Source organism: Manis pentadactyla, chromosome 10 (genome assembly GCF_030020395.1).
Source record: "Manis pentadactyla isolate mManPen7 chromosome 10, mManPen7.hap1, whole genome shotgun sequence".
Taxonomy (NCBI): Eukaryota; Metazoa; Chordata; class Mammalia; order Pholidota; family Manidae; genus Manis; species Manis pentadactyla.
The window spans coordinates 55,963,902-55,988,503 of record NC_080028.1 but is presented as its reverse complement, the minus strand read 5'-3'; positions in this window follow the sequence as shown (position 1 = coordinate 55,988,503).

The following is a 24,602-nucleotide window of genomic DNA, read 5'->3' as shown; positions in this document are numbered from 1 at the left end:
AGGTCAAAACCAAGACACATAATAATTAAAATGGCAAAGTTCTAGGACAGGAACAGAGTATTAAAGGCAGCCAGAGAGAGTAAAAAGGTCACCTACAAAGGAAAACCTATCAGGCTATCATCAGACTTCTCAACAGAAACCTTACAGGCCAGAAGAGAATGGCATGATATATTTAATGCAATGAAACAGAAGGGCCTTGAACCAAGGATACTGTATCCAGCACGATTATCATTTAAATATGAAGGAGGGATTAAACAATTCCCAGACAAGCAAAAGTTGAGGGAATTTGCCTCCCACAAACCACCTCTACAGGGCATCTTACAGGGACTGCTCTAGATGGGAGCACTCCTAAAAAGAGCACAGAACAAAACACCCAATATATGAAGAATGGATGAGGAGGAAAAAGAAGGGAAAGAAATAATCATCAGACTGTGTTTATAACAGCTCAATAAGCGAGTGAGGTCAGACAGTAAGGTAGTAAACAAGCTAACCTTGAACCTTTGGTAACCACAAATCTAAAGCCTGCAATGGCAATAAGTACATATCTTCCAATAATCACCCTAAATGTAAATGGACTGAATGCACCAATCAAAAGACACAGAGTAATAGAATGGATAAAAAAGCAAGACCCATCTATATGCTGTTTACAAGAGACTCACCTCAAACCCAAAGACATGCACAGATTAAAAGTCAAGGGATGGAGAAAGATTTCAGGCAAACAACAGAGATTAAAAAGCAGGTGTTGCAATACTAGTATCAGACAAAATAGACCTCAAAATAAAGTAATAAGAGATAAAGAAGGACATTACATAATGATAAAGGGATCAGTCCAACAAGAGGATATAACCATTATAAACATATATGCACCCAATACAGGAGTACCAATATATGTGAAACAAATACTAACAGAATTAAAGGAGGAAATAGAATGCAATGCATTCATTTTGGGAGACTTTAACACACCACTCACTCCAAAGGACAGAGTCACCAGACAGAAAACAAGTAAGGACACAGAGGCACTGAACAACACACTAGAACAGATGGACCTAATAGACATCTATAGAACTCTACATCCAAAAGCAACAGGATACACATTCTTCTCAAGTGCACATGGAACATTCTCCAGAAGAGACCACATACTAGGCCACAAAAAGAGCCTCAGTAAATTCCAAAAGATTGAAATCTTACCAACCAACTTTTTCAGACCACAAAGGTATAAAACTAGAAATAAACTGTACAAAGAAAGCAAAAAGGCTCACAAACACATGGAGGCTTAACAACATGCTCCTAAATAATCAATGGATCAATGACCAAATCAAAATGGAGATCCAGCAATATATGGAAACAAATGACAACAACAACACTAAGCCCCAACTTCTGTGGGACACAGCAAAAGCAGTCTTAAGACGAAAGTATATAGCAATCCAAGCATATTTAAAAAAGGAAGAACAATCCCAAATGAGTAGTCTAATGTCACAATTATCGAAATTGGTAAAAGAAGAACAAATGAGGCCTAAGGTCAGGAGAAGGAGGGACATAATAAAGATCAGAGAAGAAATAAATAAAATTGAGAAGAATAAAACCATAGCAAAAATCACTGAAACCAAGAGCTGGTTCTTCGAGAAAATAAACAAAATAGATAAGCCTCTAGCCAGACTTATTAAGAGGAAAAGAGAGTCAACACAAATCAACAGTATCAGAAACGAGAAAGGAAAAATCACGATGGACCCCACAGAAATACAAGGAATTATTAGAGAGTACTATGAAAACCTATATGCTAACAAGCTGGGAAACCTAGAAGAAATGAACAACTTCCTAGAAAAATACAACCTTCCAAGACTGACCCAGAAAGAAACAGAAAATCTAAACAGACCAATTATCAGCAATGAAATTGAATCGGTAATCTAAAAACTACCCAAGAACAAAACCCCCGGGCCAGATGGATTTACCTCGGAATTTTATCAAACATACAGAGAAGACATAACACCCATTCTCCTTAAAGTTCTCCAAAAAATAGAAGAGGAGGGGATACTCCAAAACTTATGCTACAAAGCCAACATCACCCTAATACCAAAATCAGGCAAAGACTCCACCAAAAAAGAAAACTACAGACCAATATCCCTGATGAACGTAGATGCAAAAATACTTAACAAAATATTAGCAAACCGAATTCAAAAATACATCAAGAGGATCGTACACCATGACCAAGTGGGATTCATCCCAGGGATGCAAGGATGGTACAACATTCGAAAATCCATCAACATCATCCACCACATCAACAAAAAGAAAGACAAAAACCACATGATCGTCTCCATAGATGCTGAAAAGCATTTGACAAAATTCAACATCCATTCATGATAAAAACTCTCAACAAAATGGGCATAAAGGGCAAGTACCTCAACATAATAAAGGCCATATATGATAAACCCACAGCTAACATCATACTGAACAGTGAGAGGCTGAAAGCTTTTCCTCTGAGGTTGGGAACAAGACAGGGATGCCCACTCTCCCCACTGTTATTCAACGTGTTACTGGAGGTCCTAGGTCACAAAAAGGTCTCTGTAATTTCAAAAAGATTGAAATTGTAACAAACAACTAAGTTCTCAGATCACAAAGGTATACAACTAGAAATGAATTGTACAAATAAAACAAAAAGGCTCAAAAACACATGGAGGCTTAACAACATGCTCTTAAACAATCAATGGATCAATCACCAAATTAAAGCAGAAACCAAGCAATATATGGAGAGAAATGAAAAGAACAGCACAACACCCCAACTTCTGTTGGACATAGTAAAGGCAGTTCTAAGATGAAAGTATACAGCAATCCTGGTCTATTTAAAGAAGGAAGAACAATCCCAAGTGAATACTCTAAATCCACAATTATTGAAACCTGGAAAAGAACAAATGAGGCCCAGAGTCAGCAGAAGGAGGGACATAATAAATATCAGAGAAGAAATAAATAAAATTGAGAAGAATAAAGCAAAGAAAAAATTAATGAAACCAAGACTGGTCTTTGAGAAAATTAACAAAATAGAAAAACCCCTAGCCAGACTTCTTAAGAGAAAAAGAGAATCTCCACACATAAACAGAATCAGAAATGAGAAAGGAAAAATCATGACAGACAGCACACAAATACAAAGAATTATTAGAGAATACTGTGAAAATGTATATAGTAACAAACTGGAAAACCTAGAAGAAATAGACAACTTTATAGAAAAATACAACCTTCCAAGGCTGAACCAGAAAGAAACAGAAAATCTGAACACACTATTACCAGCAATGAAATTGAATTGGTAATCAAAAAACTACCCAAGAACAAAACCCCTGGGCTAGATGGATTCACCACTGAATTTTATCAGACATATAGAGAAGACAAAATACCCATTCACCTTAAAGTGTTCTAAAAAAATAGAAGAGGTTGGAATACTTCCAAACTCATTCATGAAGGCAGCATCACTCTAATACCAAAACCAGGCAAAGACACCAAAAAAAAAAAAAAAAAGAAAAAGAAAATTACAGACCAATATCCCTGATGGACATAGATGCAAAAATACTCAACAAAATATTAGCAAACTGAATTCAAAAATACATCAAGAGGATCATACACCATGATCAAGTGGGATTCATCACAGGGATGCAAGGATGGTACAACATTCAAAAATCCATCAACACCATCCACCACATCAACAAAAAGAAGGACAGAAACCACATGATCATCTCTGTAGATGCTGAAAAAGCATTTGACAAAATTCAACATCCATTCATAATAAAAACTCTCAACAAAATGGGTATAGACAGCAAGTACCTCAACATAATAAATGCCATATGTGATAAACCCACAGCCAACATCATACTTAACAGTGATAGGCTGAAAGTTTTTCACCTACGATAGGGAGCAAGACAGGGATGCCCACTCTCCCCACTGTTATTCAACGTAGTACTGGAAGTCCTGGCCAAGGAAAACAAAGAAAACAAATAAATACAAGGCATCCAGATTGGTAAAGAAGAAGTCAAACTGTCACTACTTGCAGATGACATGATATTGTACATAAAAAATCCTAAAGACTCCACTCCAAAACTACTAGAACTAATACCTGATTCAGCAAAGTTGCAGGACAGAAAATTAATACACATAAATCTGTTGCATTCCTATACACTAAGGATGAACTTTCAGAAAGAGAAATCAGTAGAACCGTTCCATTCACAATTGCATCAAAAAGAATAAAATACCCAGGAATGAACCTAACCAAGGAAGTGAAAGACCTATACCCTGAAAACTACAACACACTCTGAAGAGAAGTTAAAGAGGACATTAATAAATGGAAATTCACCCCATGCTCTTTGGTAGGAAGAATTAATATTGTCAAAATGGCCATCCTGCCTAAAGCAATCTACAGACTCAATGCAATCCCTATCAAAATACCGACAGCATTCTTCAACAAATTGAAACAAATAGTTCTAAAATTCATATGGAACCACAAAAGAGCCTGAATAGCCAAAGCAATCCTGAGAAGGAAGAATAAAGCAGGGGGCATATTGCTTCCTAACTTCAAGGTCTACTACACCACAGTAATCAAGACAATTTGGTACTGGCACAAGAACAGACCCACAGACCAGTGGAACAGAATAGAGACTCCAAACATCAACCCAAGCATATATGGTCAATTAATATATGATAAAGGAGCCATGGACATACAATGGGGAAATGACAGTCTCTTCAACAGTTGGTGCTGGCAAAACTGGAGAGCTACATGTAAGAGAATGAAACTGTATTATTATCTAACCCCATACATAAAAGTAAACTCAAAATGGATCAAAGACCTGGATGTAAGTCATGAAACCATAAAACTCTTAGAAATAACATAGGCAAAAATCTCTTGGACATAAACATGAGCACCTTCTTCATGAACATATCTCCCTGGGCAAGGGAAACAAAATAAAAAATGAACAAGTGGGACTATATCAAACTAAAAAGCTTCTGTACAGCAAAGGACACCATCAGTAGAACAGAAAGTCATCCTACAGTATGGGAGAATATATTCATAAATGGCAGATCCATTAAGGGGTTGACATTCAAAATATATAAAGAGCTCACACACCTCAACAAAGAAAAAGCAAATAATCCAATTAAAAAATGGGCAGAGGATCTGACCAGACACTTCTCCAAAGAAGAAATTCACATGGCCAAGAGGCACTTGAAAAGGTGCTCCTCATCACTAATCATCAGATAAATGCAAATTAAAACCACAATGAAATATCACCTCACACAAGTAAGGACAGGCAACATCCAAAAGACAAACAGCAACAAATGTTGGCAAGGATGTGGAGAAAGGGGAACCCTCCTATACTGCTGGTGGGAATGTAATTTAGTTCAACCATTGTGGAAAGCAGTATGGAGGTTCCTCAAAAACCTCAATATATAAATACCATTTGACCCAGGAATTGCACTCCTATGTTTTTTGCAGCATTCTTTACAATAGCCAAGAAATGGAAGCAATCTAAGTGTCCATCAGTAGATGAATGGATAAGGAGGATGTGGTACATATACACAATAGAATGTTACTCAGCCATAAGAAGAAAACAAACCCTATCATTTGCAACAACATGGATGGATCTAGAGAGTATTATGCTCAGTGAAATAAGCCAGGTGGAAAAAGACAAGTATCAACTCATTTCACTCATCTGTGGAGTATAATAACAAAGAAAAAACTGAAGGAACAAAAACAGCAGCAGACTCACAGAACCCAAGATTGGACTAACAGTTACCAAAGGGAAATGGACTCAAGAGGATGGGTGCGAAGTGTGGGATAAGGGGAAAAAGTGGCATTATGATTAGCACACATAATGTAGAGGGGGGCACATCACAGGGAAGGCAGTATTACACAGAGAAGAGAAGTAGTCATTCTATCACATCTTACTACACTGATGAACAGTGTCTATAAGGGGGTATGTGGTGGGGACCTGATAATGGGTGGAGTCTAGTAATCATAATGTTGCTCATATATTTTACATTAATGATACCAAATATATATTATATAAAACTTCCCCACATGATGCTCTTACCTCCTGGATGTTTTGGGTACAGTACCATGACCTCTGGGGGCCATTCAGCTGTTATTCCAGGAATATACAGGAGGCCAGCTTCCAGGCCTTTCCCCCAATGTGCCAGAAGGGCCAGCTATTACTGTTCCATGTGTTGAAATGTCCAGGGCCAGGTCCATTCAACAGTGTCTCCAGGGCTTAATGCAGTTGGGGCTGGCAGCAGGATGTTGCTCTGCTGGCCATATCCTGGCTTCAATAATGCTTCTTTGGTTTGGACTCACAATTGTATAGGAGAGGCAGCAAGGTGTGTGAGCATATCCACAGGTCTCAAAGCTCCTTTATGTGGCTTCTCATTCAAAGGCTGCAGCACTGTTCATAGGTGAACTGATCAACCCTGTAGACTATTGGTGTCTGACTTAAGGTCAGATTTCAACAAACCATTATACCTCTCTATCATGCCTGCCCCTGTAGGATTATCTGGTACATGAAATTTCCACATTATTCATAATTGCTGCACCCATTCTTGTAATGCATGTCCAGTAAAGTGGGTGCCTTGATCACTTTCAATCAACTGTGGCTGGCCATAGGCTGCAAACAGGCATGCCAGGCCCCTCTTGGTGGTTTGCTGATCTGCACAGGAAAAGCAACCAATAGTCCAGTAGCTGGGTCCACACAAGTCTTCTGATATGGGCAGAAGCCCAATATAGTCTATTTGTCACCTGACAAGGTGTATTGGCCCCCTTACTATTTTCATGTGTTACTGTGGGACTTAGTGTAAGTCTCTCTTAGAGCACTCAAGGCACTCCTTCTGGGCTCTGCTGACTTCTTCAAAGGTCAATGGCAAGCCCCACCAATGGCCTACAGCCCACATTGTCTTATGCCCTGTGTGCAACAAATGCTGGTGTAGCCATTGGGTCACATCAGAGATAGGCTTCCCTTCTAGCCAGCACACCTGGCCCAGTGTGTCTGCTTCATCATTCACTGGGGATACCAAAGGTAAATGGCCAGTCACATGATACACAATAACAGTCTTAGTCTGACTAGAGGCCCATAGGTCTTACCACAACTCTTGCCCCCAAAGGGGCCGGTAAGCAACCATCCAGTTGGCATGATAACATGTTGATAGCCACAGGGTCAAACCTTGATAGATGGCCCAGCTGTCAGTGCAGACAACTATGGGGGAAGGCTCCTGGGTGATCATGAGCCATACTGCCCACAACTCAGCCCATTTACTGCTCTTCCCCTCTCCATCCTCCATCCATATTGTCTCAGTCTTAGGATGGAACACCGCAATCCTCCACTTTGGGGACTGCCCATGACTGGAGCCATCTTCAGGTATAGTGGCTTTTTCATGCTGATAAGGAGTCTTGGCTACCAAGGGCTGAAAATCAAGTTCTTTCTGCTTTCCCCTGCTATAGGTCACTGACCCCAATAAACATTGGAGTTCTCCACTTAAGGGGCTAGTAGAGAGTGTGCTACATTGCTGTAAATATGTGCCCCATTTGGGCAGTGTAGCTGTCTGTGCCATGCCACTCCACGGCCTTTGGTTCCAGTCTCACACCCACCCTGTGATGGGATAGATGGTTATAATCTTGGTCAGAGCTGTTCCAGTGATGGCTCTGTAGCCAGCAAGGTGTGGTACTCAGCATCCGGTTGCTTCTCTATCAAGGTGTACCAGACCTCTGCTCCTTTCCATAGTTGTGACCAGAATCTAATAGGTTGGTGTGTCCATTCAAGCCACTGCCAAAGACCCCATCCATAACCATCTTCGGTTACATGAACATCTAGCTCACAGGGCCTCAATGAGTCCATTTCATTCAAGGCCTGTACAGCCTTGACTGCTGGTTTGGCAGCAGTAAAAGCAGCTGCACATGTCTCATCCCAATCTCACCTGATGCCTGTTTGTACAAACCAGTATAAAGGCTTCAGAATTTGTGCCAAGTGCAGTATAAACTCTCCAGTAGCCCAAAAGATCCCAAAACTCTTGTAATACTGCCACAGTGGTAGGGGTGGGGAAAGCCTGGACCTTGTCTATTACTGCTTCAGGAACTTTAGTTTTACCCGAACAGACAACCTCCAAGAATTTCACGGGCAAACTAGGTCCCTAAACCTTGGTGCTATTCACAGCCCATCCTTTTTCCTGTAGTTGTTGCAACAGTCTAGGAAATGCCCCTTCTAAATCGGCAAGAGAATCAGATGGGAGCATAATATCATCAATGTAGTGATACAACTGCACTGTTTGTGGTTTCTTCCATGTGACAAAGTCCTGGGCTACAAGCCCATGACAGACGGTGGGACTGTGGAGGTATCCCTGTGGAAGGCAGTTAATGTCCACTGCTGGCCTTTCCACGTGAAAACAAATTGTTCCTGGCTTTCCTGTGCTATGTCAACAGAGAAGAAAACATTAGCAAGGTTTACTACATAATGATACATTTCCAGCTCATGTCTGAGTGTCCAGAGTGTCCATGCTGCTATAGAGGGGACAGCAGCATGCAAAGGGGTGTGACTTTATTCAATTCCCTGTAGTTCACAGTCATATGCCAGGAGCCATCTGGCTCTCTCATTGGTCACATTGGGGAATTAAAAGGACTATGAGTGGGCTTTATGATGCCCACCTTCTCCAACTCCTATAGAGTTTCTCCGATTTCCTTGTTCACCCCAGGCAATTTATACTACTTAATATCTGTCACCCACTGAGGTATAGGCAGAGCTACAGGTGGGTGCTTAGCATGTCCCCTCAGAACTGCCTTTACCACATATACCCTCAGTCTGAACTCACCTGCAGTGGTCTGTAACCACAGGCCCTGCAGGATATCTACCCCTAAAATATATTCAGGGATGGGAGAAATGTACATGGTATACTTCTTTGGCGGTAAACACCCCGTCCCCAATGAGATTTGGGCTTTCTTCACTCTTATTGCCTTACCCCCATAGCCATCTATCACAGCAGGGGTCCCGGGAAAACACTCAGGGTTGCCATGAATCAGAGAACACTCAGCTCCCATGTCCACCAGCGCCAGGACACATTGTACATTCACAGGGAACCAATGAATTGCTAATTCTACATGTGGGCTCTGGTCCCCACCATGTTTCCCAAGGTGGGGACTTTGACCCATCCCCCAGTTGAACTGTGATGCCCAATCATCCTCCTGTGGGGGTGAGGGCTCAGGTGAATCCTGAGTACTGTCTCCCATGAAGTTTTCCAGGGACACCAGCTGGGCATGAGACCTTGACTCTGGTTTCCACGTCCTGGACCTCAGTGGCTGGAACTGCGGCTCTGGCTTTAATTGGTGCCACAGATCTAACAATATTCTATTGGGCTGCCCATTGAGTTCTTCTTTCACTACCCTGACCTTTATCAAATCAACCCACATCTGGGTCCTTGAGACCTTCACAGGGCCTTTGAACTTCTCCTTTCAGTTGTAGCCAATACTTCCCTCCATGCCCTTATTGTTTCAAACTACCCCAGATCTGCTAAAGTACAAGTAGCCTCACTTATGGGTTGCCCTAAGTGGGGGTCAAGAGTATTCACTAGGGACCCAAGAGAGATGTAGGAGCTGTATGAAGCACCAGTTTTCTCATCCCTATAGCGAACATCCCCTCATCACGACCCTGGGGGTCCATATTATGGATGATATTTTTCATATCCAAATCCCACAGTACCTGTTGGAGCTCTGCATATGTTTTCCAATTACTGGGAAAATATGGTAAATCATCCTGATTAGGCCAAACTACCCTGATGGCAGCTGTCAGCCATTCCAGGAGTGTCTGATTCCCTGAGGAGTGATGGGCATTTTGCAACTGCTGCTGGAGGGAAGGGTGAGCCATTAGTGAAGCCATTCTACTCATCTCAGTACCTGACAAAACAATGTTCTTCACCCCCATAGCCCAGAGATATAAAAGCCATGTAGGGAGAGATTCTGATGGCCTCTGCCTATACTGGATGCTCATGTCCACCAGCTCATCCTGGGTATAGGCACTGAGGATGGAGTGCTCCACAACATGGGGAGGAGGCTGCTCCTCCCCCTGAGGAGTCTGCAGTTGTTTCATTTTTATTTTCTTAATTTCAGCTGGGCAGGTCTTTAAAACAGGAGAAGATGGTACCTCTGGCAGTGACCTGGTTAGCAAATCTACTAATGGCCCTGCCTTCACTATTTCTGGGGCTGAAGGCACTACTCTTTCCTCCCCCTCCCCCATGGCCTCCTGCAATGTGGCTGTTCCTGCTGCCTGCCCCTTGTTGAGAAGGAGTCCTCTAGGAGTGTGACCTGTCCTTTCAGTAACTGTCTCCCTTCTTTAATAGCATCCCATAGGTTATCACTCAGCTCCTCCAAGCGATGCTGAAGTGTGTCTCTCTCCCACCTAAGTCCCTCTCTTTCTTCACTAATCCTCTTGATAATCCTCTCTTTCTCCTGTATATCATATTCCACTATCTTGATGAAAAGAGACCCTACAATGCCAGCCAGTACATGGCCCCCTAAGGTCTCCAAGCAGTCTTCCAATTCACGGAGGGCTAATTCTGCAGCTTCTGGAATTTCTACCCTCCAGGAGGTACTTTATCTTAGACCATTTCCCCACTAGGGGTTCCCAAATTGGAAGCCCCACATCTTGGGGGATAATAACAGGTGAAACAGCACCCTCTGCTGCTGCATCCACTGGGTCCTCCCCACCATCCACAGGAGCAGCCCTCCCAAAGGTTGCACCCATTATGACAGACTTTGGGTTCAGAGGAATCCTGCCAATTATGTCAGATGTAAGTCCAGGGAGAGGAAATCCCAGGGCAAAATACCTCTAAAAACCAAAATCAGTCAAAGGGAGAAATAAAGTTTAAAACCCATTTATTGCTTACAAACTGCAGTCCAGCATGGTCTCACCCCCCTGCTCCAGAAAAAGCAAGCAAGTCCCTCCCCCTTAACCTCTCAGGTATAGACATGGCCTCATTTGCCCAGGTAATTACCAGTTGACATGGAGATGAACTTCTCTCCACCCCCTGAGGATATGCAAATGCACCAAAGCCAGGTGAAATATTCTGGAGATATTACAATTTTACCCACAATGATTGAAAGGACCAGTTTTTCTCATTTAAAAAACAGAAATTGGAATACTTAAAATTGAAAGATGACTTTTTCCCAATAATTTTTGACTAAGAGCAATAAATGCTTCTTTGAGGTGCATTAATAAGAATGAAATACATAAAAGTGACAAACTATTATGTAAAAAGTATTTCCCCTTCCCACTCATTTTTTAAATAGCCAGTTCCAGTATCCCTATGGAGAGCTTCCTTTCAGAGAATGGCTGGGTTTCTTAAAGTTGTCCCCTAGACGTTCAGAGCTCAATGACATGTGCCCTTCAATTGCTCCAATTTCTCAGAACAACAGACACCAAGAAAAATCTCTATTTTCCCTCCTTCTGTTGAAGATTAATGAAATGTAAATTCCTCCATTTATTGTATTTCTTTTCATTTATTATGGAATCATTTTTCCTTTCTGGAATGATGAATCATTTTCTGAACAAATGAAACTAAATAAAGGCTTTCTGATTCTGAGAAGAATGAAAGATAACACTGTTTCTCTCTTAGGGAGTCAATATTTTGAATTTAAACAGTACACATATAAGTCAGAGTTACTGTTAGAATTGTCATTTTTGTATCATAACAGGACTCAGTTCAAATTCCCTATGTCTGCTAGTATTTCCCTAATCTAGAAATGTCCCATATAATACATATTAAGCATTTATATATATTGTTTATCTCTGTTCAAAATAATGGCCAATAGCCACAGGTAGCTATTTAAATTAATTAAAATTAAATAAAATCAGAAATTCAGGTTCTCAGACACACTAGCTACATGTCAAGTGCTCCACAGCTACATGTGGCTAGTGGCCGCCATACTGAACAGCACATATATAGAATATTTCTAGAAAGTTCTATTCAACAGTGCTAATTAGAGGACAATCTGATTTTTTTTTAGAAAAGCATGATTACTTTTCTTGTTCCCTTATTCATGGGGGACAGATCTACAAAATATATTTAAAAAAATACATTAATAATCCTACTAATTCACTTATAGTAATGTAAATTACATGAGCTCTATATATCTGGTATTAGTTTCTCAATTATTACCATATGTTGAGAAGGTGATATTGACTGATCTGAGTCAAAATTAACTTTCCACCAGAATTAGAATCAATAGAAATAATTATCAGCAACACGACTGATAGAAAATTAATGGATTGGAGACCTGAGATTTACGAAGGTAAGGAAATTAGGTTAAGGCATTTAAAAAAAAAAAGGGCAGGCATCGTATCACATAAACTTTCCATTCCCGAGGATTAGTATACATCATAATTATATAAGAAATGCTTACTGAAATTGAAATCTAGTATGAGGAGTTACAGGATCTTCAGGATCCTAACAGTAATTATAACTGGATGACATGATTGTAGTGGAGAGTAGCCATGGTTCTTCACTATCTCTTCTCTCCTTTTTCTGTTTATAATAGATCGTTTGAATATTAGCTGGACATGTTGTCACCCAGAATAAAGGTCACAATTACTAGCCTCCCTTGCAACTAGTTGTGGCCATCCAAATTTCTGCCAAGAAGATGTGAGCAAGAGTGACATGTGCTATTTTTTCTTCCCTGTCTTCCTGCTGAGTTACTCACTGGGTGAAGATGACCCTCAAGTACTAGAAGAGCAACCAGAAAGAAGGAGCCTGAGGCTGTGTCACTGTGTCATGTCTCAACTGCTTCTGTTCAGATGCTTGCATAAAAGATATACTTCTGTGTTTTTAATATTATTTTGAATTTTGTTTTAGCAGTTAATACAATAGAATACAGTAGTCAATAGAACAAATAATAGTACATCTAAACTAAAACAACAATCAACATAGTAATGAGTAGAGGGAAATAGAATGGAAACATTTTCAGATTTATAAAATGTATCTCCCCTCATTGTTCCATGTGGATTTCATTAACCAGTTTAGGAAACAAATTCATTGTGTGCAGTGTCCAGTGCAAATGTCTATTTCCTCTTCTATAAAAGTAGATTCTATATATGATATTTATAGACAATTGTTCTTATAATTTGAAAAGTCACTTTTAGTTATTTTAGTCTTTGTACAATTTCTACAATATACTGTCATTACCTTTATTTTATAGATGAAGAAATTAAGACTCAGACTGTTTGATTGACTTCCAAAGTACACATGGCCAGTAGGTGGTGGGGCTGAGACCCACACTCAGAGAGGAAACCCACTGTGAATCCAACTAACATGTAAGTACATTTGTGATGTCTATAGGTAGATTTAGGATTGTGAGTGAAAGCTGTTTTTTAATTTGTGGGAAAACAGAAAAGTTTCTAATGGGAGATGATGGCCTGTATCCCATTAGTTAGTATTCTGACTATCTAAGGTTAGTTGCAGCACCAGTGACTATCTTTAAAAGGATTCTTTGTCCTTTGTTTAGAGAATGCAGCAAATTCCTCTCAAAGATTCACAATTCATTTGTATATTGAAAGCCCTGAAAAATCCCTTATAAAGAGGACTTTCAAATGTCAGCTCTGAGTTGATAAAACTCATTCACTACAGAACTCTCTTTCTCTGTATATATATGAAGGCAGGACCCTTTACGAGCCCCGTCTTAGTACCAGACAAGTTGTTTCTGCTAGAGACATATAATGGTGGTCTAAAACTTGAAGGCATTTTAGAAACAATAGTTTAATGAGTTTCTTAAACTACAAAATCATATACCCACAAAAATGCTTGGGGATTTGAGGCATGTGGGAAGTAGAAAACTCATTCATTCTTGAACTTTTATGGATCCCAATTCTTGGGAAGTTCTTTTTATGGAGTTGGCAATTCCAGTTACTCCTCAGGGAGGCTGTGTCTGCTATATATCCCATTCTGGATTACTTATCTTTTCAGACTTCTCTGACTCAGGACAAGCAAATATGATTAATTACTTTCTGGGAAAGTCTTAGAATTACATGTATGCTATGTAAGACTATGAGATGGGACACTACAGTGATTAGGAGAAATTTTTTAATGTTGTAAAAATAATTTACCAGTTTCCTACATAGAAAGAAAAGGAGACCACTAGTTCCTCTCAGAATTCTCAAAACTGAGAAATGCTTTTTGACTTCAGCTACTTGAAATTTGTTATTTACATTAGATTCTTTGTCACCAAAGAAGCATGGAGTTTTGGCATGCTAATGTTAGATATAGGATATTGAAGCCAACCTGGATATTAAATAAAAATAAAATAAAACCAAATTATTGTTATTATTTTCATTAGTTTTAATGGGAAGTACATGGCAATAGCCAGTTTACTAGGGCCAGAGATAAGACTGAACTATTCACTGGGAAATTTCAATTTAGGTTTCGAGATTAATAAAAACAGTCTTGAATTAGAGTAAGATGATTTAGGCTTCAATACTAGCAAGGATGCTGCTGTAAGTCCAGGGGGAAAATCCCAGGGCAAAATACCTTTGAAACCAAAATCAGTCAAAGGGAGAAATAAAGTGGGAGAAACCCATTTATTGCTGACGAGCAGTCATCCACTTCTGCTCTCCAGTGTCTCTTGCTACCTGGCTGCAGAAGAAGGGACCCCACCCAACCTCTCCCTCGCTGGCCCTTGTAATTACCTATTGATACGGAGATGGCTACTACTCTCCACCCCTTGGAAACACCTATTGATATGGAGATACACTAAGGCCAGGTGAGAGATTCTGGAAATAACTGCAGTTTTACCCACAGATGCCCAGAGAGCAACTATCTTAAAAATGCAGTTCTCTGCAAAGTAATCTGTATGTTTCAAATAATTCTAATGCAAATTTCAATAAACTTTTCTTTTAAGGTTTGAAAATCATTTCTAAAATCATCTGGAAGAATAAATGGATAAAATCATCCATGAACATTTTGAGAAAGAAGAATTTTGTGTAGGAATTTTTACTACCAAACATTAAAACATATTATAAAACTTTAATAATTAATGCAACACCACACTAGTGACAAGAGAATAAGTTACAGGTGTAGAATAAAAAGGCAACAAATAGACTCTAGTATAGATGGGAATTTGTAGCAGAATAAAGGTGGCATTTCAAATTGGTGTGAAAGAGAAGGTCATTTAATGAACAAAATGATGAGTACAGTATCATCATTTGGACAAAAAAACTTCCTTTCATAATTTTATTAAAATGAATTGCTGAGGGCTTAAAGAGTTCAAGATAAAATTAAGAAGCTACCAATATAAAAGTATAAAATACTTTCCAGGTCTAAAAACAAAAGTGAAGTATTAATAGATTTTTACTACACAAAAATTTTCAAAATTAAAAGGCAAACTGGGGAAGTATTTGTGACATATATGACTAACAAGGTTCAATAATCTTAATAGAAGAAAAATTATTAAAAATTATTAAGTAACAGATTTACCGAATAGAAGAATGGGCAAAGGAGTAAAGAGGACATTTAAGAAAGAAGAGATACAAATAGGCAAAGTTCATATGAATACATGAATAAATCACTGGTCATGTAATAAATGAAAAGATAAGGTATAATAGAAAAATACTAGAGACTTTTCAAAGAACTTGCTGAAGGTTAAATAAAATGAGAAATCCTTTCACTGATGATGGGAAAGTAAATTGGTATAGTATTTCTGATGGTCAATTTGACACTATATATCAAGAATCTCATGCATGCTTAAATCCTCAGATTTGTTAGTACTGCTCAAGTAATTTAACCTAAGAAAATATTTTAAAATATGTACAACATTTATGTACAGAGGCTTTTATTGTTAAAAAATGAATGCTCCCTAAAAGATACATTATTATCTCAGAGAATGTTATGCTTAAAATCATCAGCCTTGGAGGACACACACCTGGTTTGAATCTCAGTTCTTAAAAAGCATTGCATTCTTGAGCAAGTTACTTAACTTCTGGGAACTGATCCACAGGAGGGATGCAAAAATGCTTGCTTCATGAGGCTCTTCTAAGGATTAACTGACAATATCTGTAAAGTGTTTTGCATAATACCTAGAATTCCCTAACAGCAGAACTCAACAAATGGTAGTTACTATTATAGTTATTATCATCCATAGATGAAAACTTACTTTTGGAGGATGTTAATGACACCTAGATGTATTTGTGATAAAACATTAAGTGGAAAAATCCAGACATAAGACTGATATACACACACACATATGCACATACATGTTAGGAGGAAATGTTTAGTTGTGGTAGAATTTTAGATGACTTTATCTTCTTATCTATATTTTTTGGTATTCTTATTTTTAAAGAAATGCACCTGTAATCATTTTATATTCTGAAAAAATACTTCTAAGTAATTTATATGGAGTGTATCCATACTGTATTAAATGGAACATGTTGAGATAGACTCTAGAAAATTGCATCTAAGACTTCCAAAAGAAAAAGTAAAATCTATGCTTTTTAGTTTTAGTTACATTCATTTTCATAGTTTTATTTGACCTATTCAAATATTATGATTTACCTATCTTCTTGTTGACTCCTTAGAATAGGATTTGATGGACATTTTGGCCATTCTCTAGAGCAATGAGGGAGGTTCTATCAAAATTTAAATATGGACAATGAGAAAAATGTACAGCATGTAAGTATACATACAAGTAGGTACACAGACAATCCTTGTATCAGTCAACTAACCCTTGATTATGAGATATTAGTGATATTGCATGGTATTTGTAGTTTCTTAAGCAAAAAATTACCTCCACTGATAATAAATATACTATAACTGAAATGCTTTTTGAAATAAAAAAGATATTTCCTACGTTATTTTTCATCAATTTAAGAACAATGTCCACACCTGTTCACACATGTGTTAAGAGGGTCCTTTCTTCAATCATAGCATATTTACACCTTTGATTTTGTCCTATATCAACATATAAGAAATAAGCAGAAAAGATGTACTCCCCAACCTCATTCTTTAAATTAGTTATTGTACAAAAAATAAATACCAAATTAAAGAGCTTTCTCACAAATCTACATCAGTTGGGATAAATCATGTTATGCCGTTGTAAAGGAATGCAGGAAACACCCTAGAGCGAGAGCCACCCAGTTTCCATACCCTAAGGGGGACAAAACTCGTGACAAGACGTTAAGGAATGCTTGTGCAAAGGTCAGGCAAGTGGCGGGTCCCCGTTTCAACTTTATTGGTTAAAGTATGGGATGTGTTTTAAGTTCATTGGTTGTGGTAATGTGTGGGCTTTGGTGCAACGGCTGTGAAAATCCTATATAATCTATACCTAAAGTTGCTTGGGGGTCGACAGCTCGGACTCGACCTGTGTGTCAGGGGAGGTGCTGTCGGCCCCAGCTAGCTGTTTGAATAAAGACTTTGCTTGGATTTACATCTCCGTGCCTGTGTGGTTTGTTCTCTGGAGAAGCCCCGGAGTCCCGAACCCTAACACAGTGGTAACCAACATCCTCCAATATCTTCAATGATTTACAACCATAGACCCATTTGTTTTGCCCCTGCTTCATGTCCAGTGAGGATGTGCAGAAGTGATCTCCTTACTAGTCATTCAGATTCCCAGGCTGTTGGGGCCTCTACTCTTCCAGTACAGGGGAAGAAATAAAGTAGAGCACTGAACACCAGGATTAAATACTTCCACACATAATGATATATATCACTTTGCTCAAACTCATTGGCCAAACAAGTCACATGGCCATGGTGGCAAGGAAGTATAATTCTCTTGAGTGACCAAGAGCAATCCCAAATTACTGAAAAAGACAACATGTATCCTTTACAACATCCATGTTAAGTGAATTCCTATCCTGAAATCACATGGAGAGATAGAGATTATTAGATGGAAGCCATAGATTGCCTTTCATAGAGGTTTCTTTACTAATTTTAATGGGGTAACTATTTTACAATATGTATGTGTATTAAGTCATTATGTTGTACATCTCAGACTTATACAATGTTATATGTTAATTACATCCTAATAAAACTGGAAAAGAATCTGAACTTTAAAATGAAGCATTGAGATGTGTCTAATCAAATGTAACTGTCATGCACCCCAAAGTTAAAAAATCTTAATTTTTTTAATTGCAAAAATACATGTTATCTATTCTACAGAAAAGTATTTCTCAAATACTAAATTTAAGCAGCAAGAGAAAAAGGAATAAACTTGCCATCCAGAGAGGACAGCAATTTTTCTTTGCAGTTTTTACATTTCCTTTTAGTGACGTCCATGCTTGGCAAGCTATTTGAAACCAGGAGGTGGAGCCATGCAGTTTAGGAAGGTCTAGCACCCAGTGTTTCTGGTTGTTCTGAGCAAACCCTCGCCTTTGTGCAAGGAGGAATATTTAGTCTGCAAACTTGGAAGGAGAAAGGAGTGTATGCCAATGTCTTATACTCTTAACAAATAGATTAACTTATAACAGACATTAAAGAAATATGGCATGGCCATTAAGTTCAGGAATGTTTTTGCAAGACTAGTTTTTTTTTCACAAATATCTTTGTACTCCAAGCTTCCTGATTTTTAATACCTTTTTCATGTTCATTTTATTCTGCTTGGTTCCATAGCAAGTATGTGTCAGTCTGTATTAAGCAGAAAAGTCCTTGTGTCTGGACCATAACAAAGCCTGTTTGAATCAAGCCTTCTATCAAGGGTGGACATCTTATGCCAATAAGGGCCAGGGACGTGCAGTGGTGACTGACATGGGCAGTGGAAACTGTCACAGAGTATATGAGCGTGTGTGACAGGGGCTGTTATTCACGTCTTGATGATTGTGGCTACAGGGGAATGCAGAAACTACTCTGCCAGACTTTCTTATTTCTACAGAGAAACCAAAACCCTAGATTTTTAAAATGTGAAATATGCAAGTTTTTATAATTTTTAGCTATTAAAATTTCACAAAAACTCTCCAGGCTATACCAATACCTCAGGACCACCGTTATATGACCATGCCTTAAATAGTTGAGAAATAAATTTTACATGCAATAAAATGTAATAATATTTATTATGTCACTGAATCCTAATAGTAATGCTATGAAGTTCTTCTAATTATTGCTATTTAATAATTATGAATAATGAGACTGAGGACAATCAGGTAATTTGCACACAGCTAGTATGTAGATTTGATTCCAGTTTTATCCAGGGTTCTTTCCACTTGTTAAGCTTTTTTTTTTTAATATTTTTTTTGTATCATTAATCTACAATTACATGAAGAACATTATGTTAACTAGGCTCCCCCCTTCACCAAGTTCCCCCCACATACCCCTTCACAGTCACTGTCCATCAGCATAGTAAGATGCTGTAAAATCACTACTTGTCTTCTCTGTGTTGTACAGCCCTCCCTGTACCCCCCCACATTATACATGCTAATTGTAATGCCCCCTTTATTTTTCTCCCACCCTTATCCCTCCCCTCCCACCCATCCTCCCCAGTCTCTTTCCCTTTGGTAACTGTAAGTCCATTCATGGGTTCTGTGATTCTGCTGCTGTTTTGTTCCTTCAATATGTCATCTGCAAATAGTGACAGTTCGACTTCTTCACAAATCTGGTTTCCTTGTATTTCTTTGTTTTGTCTGATTGCCGTGTCTAGGACCTCCAGTACCACGTTGAATAACAGTGGGGAGAGTGGGCATCCCTGTCTTGTTCCCGATCTCAGAGGAAAAGCTTTCAGCCTCTCGCTGTTCAGTATGATGTTAGCTGTGAGTTTATCATATATGGCCTTTATTATGTTGAGGTACTTGCCCTCTGTGCCAATTTTATTGAGAGTTTTTATCATGCATGGATGTTGAATTTTGTCGAATGCTTTTTCAGCATCTATGGAGATGATCATGTGGTTTTTGTCCTTCTTTTTGTTGATGTGGTGGATGATGTTGATGGATTTTCGAATGTTGTACCATCCTTGCATCCCTGGGATGAATCCCACTTGGTCATGGTATATGATCCTTTTGATGTATTTTTGAATTTGGTTTGCTAATATTTTATTGAGTACTTTTGCATCTATGTTCATCAGGGGTATTGGTCTGTAGTTTTCTTTTTTGGTGGGGTCTTTGCCTGGTTTTGGTATTAGGGTGATGTTGGCTTCATAGAATAAGTTTGGGACTATTCCTTCCTCTTCCATTTTTTGGAAAACTTTAAGGAGAATGGGTATTATGTCTTCTCTGCATGTCTGATAAAATTCCAAGGTAAATCCATCTGGTACAGGGCTTTTGTTCTTGGGTAGTTTTTTGATTATTGCTTCAATTTTGTTGCTGGTAATTGTCTGTTTAGATTTTCTGTTTCTTTCTGGGTCAGCCTTGGAAGGTTGTATTTTTCTAGGAAGTTGTCCATTTCTCCTAGGTTTTCTAGCTTGTTAGCATATAGGTGTTCATAGTATTATCTAATAATTCTTTGTATTTCTGAGGGGTCCGTCATGATTTTTCCTTTCTCATTTCTGATTCTGTTAATGTGTGTTGATTATCTTTTTCTCTTAATAAGTCTGGCTAGAGGCTTATCTGTTTTGTTTATTCTCTCAAAGAACCAGCTCTTCATTTCATTGATTTTTTCTATTGTTTTATTCTTCTCAATTTTATTTATTTCTTCTCTGATCTTTATTATGTCCCTCCATCTGCTGACCTTAGGCCTCATTTGTTCTTCTTTTTCCAATTTTGATAATTGTGACATTAGACTAATCATTTGGGATTGTTCTTCCTTCTTTAAGTATGCCTGGATTGCTGTATACTTTCCTCTTAAGACTGCTTTCACTGCGTCCCGCAGAAGTTGGGGTTTTGTGTTGTTGTCATTTGTTTCCATATATTGCTGGATCTCCATTTTAATTTGGTTATTGATCCACTGATTATTTAGGAGCATGTTGTTAAGCCTCCATGTGTTTGTGAGCCTTTTCGCTTTCTTTGTACAATTTATTTCTAGTTTTATACCTTTGTGGTCTGAAAAGTTGGTTGGTAGGATTTCAATCTTTTTGAATTTACTGAGGCTCTTTCTGTGGCCTAGTATGTGGTCTATTCTGGAGAATGTTCCATGTGCACTTGAGAAGAATGTGTATCCTGTTGCTTTTGGATGTAGAGTACTATAGATGTCTATTAGGTCCATCTGTTTTAGTGTGTTGTTCAGTGCCTCTGTGTCCCTACTTGTTTTCTGTCTGGTGGCTCTGTCCTTTGGAGTGAGTGGTGTGTTGAAGTCTCCTAAAATGAATGTATTGCATTTTATTTCCTCCTTTAATTCTGTTAGTATTTTTTTTCACATATGTTGGTGCTCCTGTATTGGGTGCATATATATTTATAATGGTTATATCCTCTTGTTGGACTGAGCCCTTTATCACTATGTAATGTCCTTCTTTATCCCTTGTTACTTTCTTTGTTTTGAAGTCTATTTTGTCTGATACTAGTGCTGCAACACCTGCTTTTTTCTCCCTGTTGTTTGCATGAAATATCTTTTTCCATCCCTTGACTTTTAATCTGTGCATGTCTTTGGGTTTGAGGTGAGTCTCTTGTAAGCAGCATATAGATGGGTCTTGCTTTTTTATCCATTCTATTACTCTATGTCTTTTGATTGGTGCATTCAGTCCATTTACATTTAGGGTGATTATTGAAAGATATGTACTTTTTGCCATTGCAGGGTTTAGGTTTGTGGTTACCAAAGTCTCAACGTCAGCTTCTTTACTATCTTACTGTCTAACTTAACTCGCTTATTGAGCTATTATAAACACGGTCTGATGATTCTTTATTTCTCTCCCTTCTTATTCCTCCTCCTCCCTTCTTCACATGTTGGGTGTTTGATTCTGTGCTCTTTTTAGGAGTGCTCCCATCTAGAGCAGTCTCTCTAAGATACCCTGTAGAGGTGGTTTGAGGGTGGCAAATTCCCTCAACTTTTGCTTGTCTGGGAATTGTTTAATCCCTCCTTCATATTTAAATGATAATCGTGCTGGATACAGTATCCTTGCTTCAAGGCCCTTCTGTTTCATTGCATTAAATATATCATGCCATTCTCTTCTGGCCTATAAGGTTTCTGTTGAGAAGTCTGATGATAGCCTGATTGGTTTTCCTTTGTAGGTGACCTTTTCCTCTCTAGCTGCCTTTAAAACTCTGTCCTTGTCCTTGATCTTTGCCATTTTAATTATTATGTGTCTTGGTGTTGTCCTCCTTGGGTCCTTTCTGTTGGGAGTTCTGTGTATTTCCGTGGTTTTTTCGATTATTTCCTCCCCCAGTTTGGGGAAGTTTTCAGCAATTATTTCTTCAAAGACACTTTCTATCCCTTTTTCTCTCTATTCTTCTTCTGGTACCCCTATAATGCAGATATTGTTCCTTTTGGATTGGTCACACTGTTCTCTTAATATTGTTTCATTTCTGGAGATCCTTTTATCTCTCTCTGTATCAGCTTCTATGTGTTCCCGTTCTCTGGTTTCTATTCCATTAATGGCCTCTTGCATCCCATCTATTCTGCTTTTAAGTCCTTCCAGAGATTGTTTTATTTCTGTAGTCTCCCTCTGTACTTCTTTATCTCTTGCATATTTCTCTGCAGATCCATCAGCATGTTTATGATTTTTATTTTGAATTATTTTTCAGGGAGAGTGGTGAGGTCTATCTCTGCAGATCCTCTCTCAGGGGTTGTCTGGACTATTTTGGACTGGACTAAACTTTTCTGCCTTTTCATGGTGATAGTGGTGGCTGTAGGCAGGTTGTGGGTGTGTCAGCTGGGAGAAGAAAGTCCTTTCCTTCTTGCTGGACGCCTTGCCCTTCTCTGCTGCCTGTGTCAGTTACCTGCACTCCTGGAGCAGCCACTGCGTTAATCCCCTAAGCTGCTGTGGGTGGGTTCTCCGTCAGAGCAGCGCAGAGCCCTGTGGGGAGTGGCAGGCATGCTGGGTGCGCAGGTCTGTGATAGCAGCACCCCTGCTGGGCAGCTGTGTGCCAGCAGCAGCCCTTGGGTCTGGCGCGGGTGGCTGTGTGTCGGGCTGGGATTCCAGTCGGCTGCTGGGAGCGTGGTTGCTCCTGGGCTGCTCCTCCACCGCCGCTGCCAGCTTCCACAGGCCGCTCCTGGGCCCCTCTGGTGCCGCCTCCGCCAGCGTGCATGGGCCACACTTGGGCCTCTGTGGTACCGCTGCAGGTGCATGCAGGCCTCTCCCATACCTCTCTGGTGCCACTGCCGCTGGTACGTGCAGGCCACTCGGTTGCCGCTGCCATGGGCTCACATGGGCCTCTCCCAGGCCCCTCTGGTGCTGTGGTCGCCGGTGAGTGTGGGCTGCTCCCAGACCTCTCAGTCACCGCCATGGCGGGCTCGCATGGGCTGCTCCCAGTCCCCTCTGGTGGCACCAGCTCTGGTGCGCGCTGCCGCTCTCCCACTACTGGGCCAGTGTGTTGGGGTCCACGCCAGTTGAGTAAACGACTGGCAGGCTGCTTAGTACCGTGAGGGGCTTCAGAGCTGTGCTGCCACCCAGGGGGTTAGGGCACCTAAAGTTCCCTGGGATTCCCAGCTGCTGGCTAAGTGTGCCGGGATGACTTCATCCAACTGTGGGGTCCCTGTCTCTTTAAGACTTGCAAAAAGCACTCGCTTTTCTTTCGTCTCAGGGGCACCGGTTGCAGGGACCTGCCCGCAGGTTTGGCTTTTCCGTTTCTTTAATATCCAGCACCCTGTGCAGTGCGTGTCTGTGCTCTGGGTACGAATTTCTAGAGCTGGTTGTTTAGCAGTGCTGGGCTTTTACTCCCTCCCTGTTCTGACTCCTTTCTTCCCGTTGGGTTCTGGGGTGGGAGGGAATTCAGGTCCCGCCAGGCCGCAGCTTGTATCTTACCCCCTTCATGTGATGTTGCATTCTCGTAGATGTAGATGTGGCCTGGCTGTTTTACTGTATCCCCTGGTGTCTCTTTTAGGAATAGTTGTATTTATTGTATTTTCATAAATATATATGTTTTTGGGAGCAGATTTCCACTGAACTACTCATGCCACCATCTTGGCTCCACCCTTGTTAAGCTTTATCAGAATATGTTTCTGAATATTGAAATGGAGCTGGGATCAGACATCTGGTTATCTCTATTTTGGTCCCAGTTTCTGCTGTTTACATGTGACTGACTTTGACCTTTCTTATTTCAATTTATCTTCTGTCAGGTGAGGGGCCAGGACTAGATCTTGTGGCTTCTCTGGCTACTCTAATTCTGAAATCCCATCATTTCCAGCCAGTAACTCCTGTATTCCACATGTATTTAACACCATAATATAACCTTATACAACCCCATGAGAGGTTTAGGCCACCAGGTTACGTTATGACCACAATCGTCTGGGTTATAATGATTAGTCAGTAGATACAGGGTATCCTTCATGCCCTTTCTGTATACAGTTCTGGCATTCTCTCTTGTCTCTGCATATTCTAATAAGATACCACATCTGAGACCCTGAGTGAATTAATCTGGTCTCTACTTTTAAACTAAGAATTATAAACTTGATCATTTACTTCTTCCTAGATATATACATTTTTGTAAAGTTGTAAATTTCAATGGCAAGTGCAGAGATAAAGGGGCTAAAAGGTAATACTTGCCTGGGGTTCTCCTTTAATTACAAGCTTTAATTTATGACTTATTTACTCTTTCAGTGAG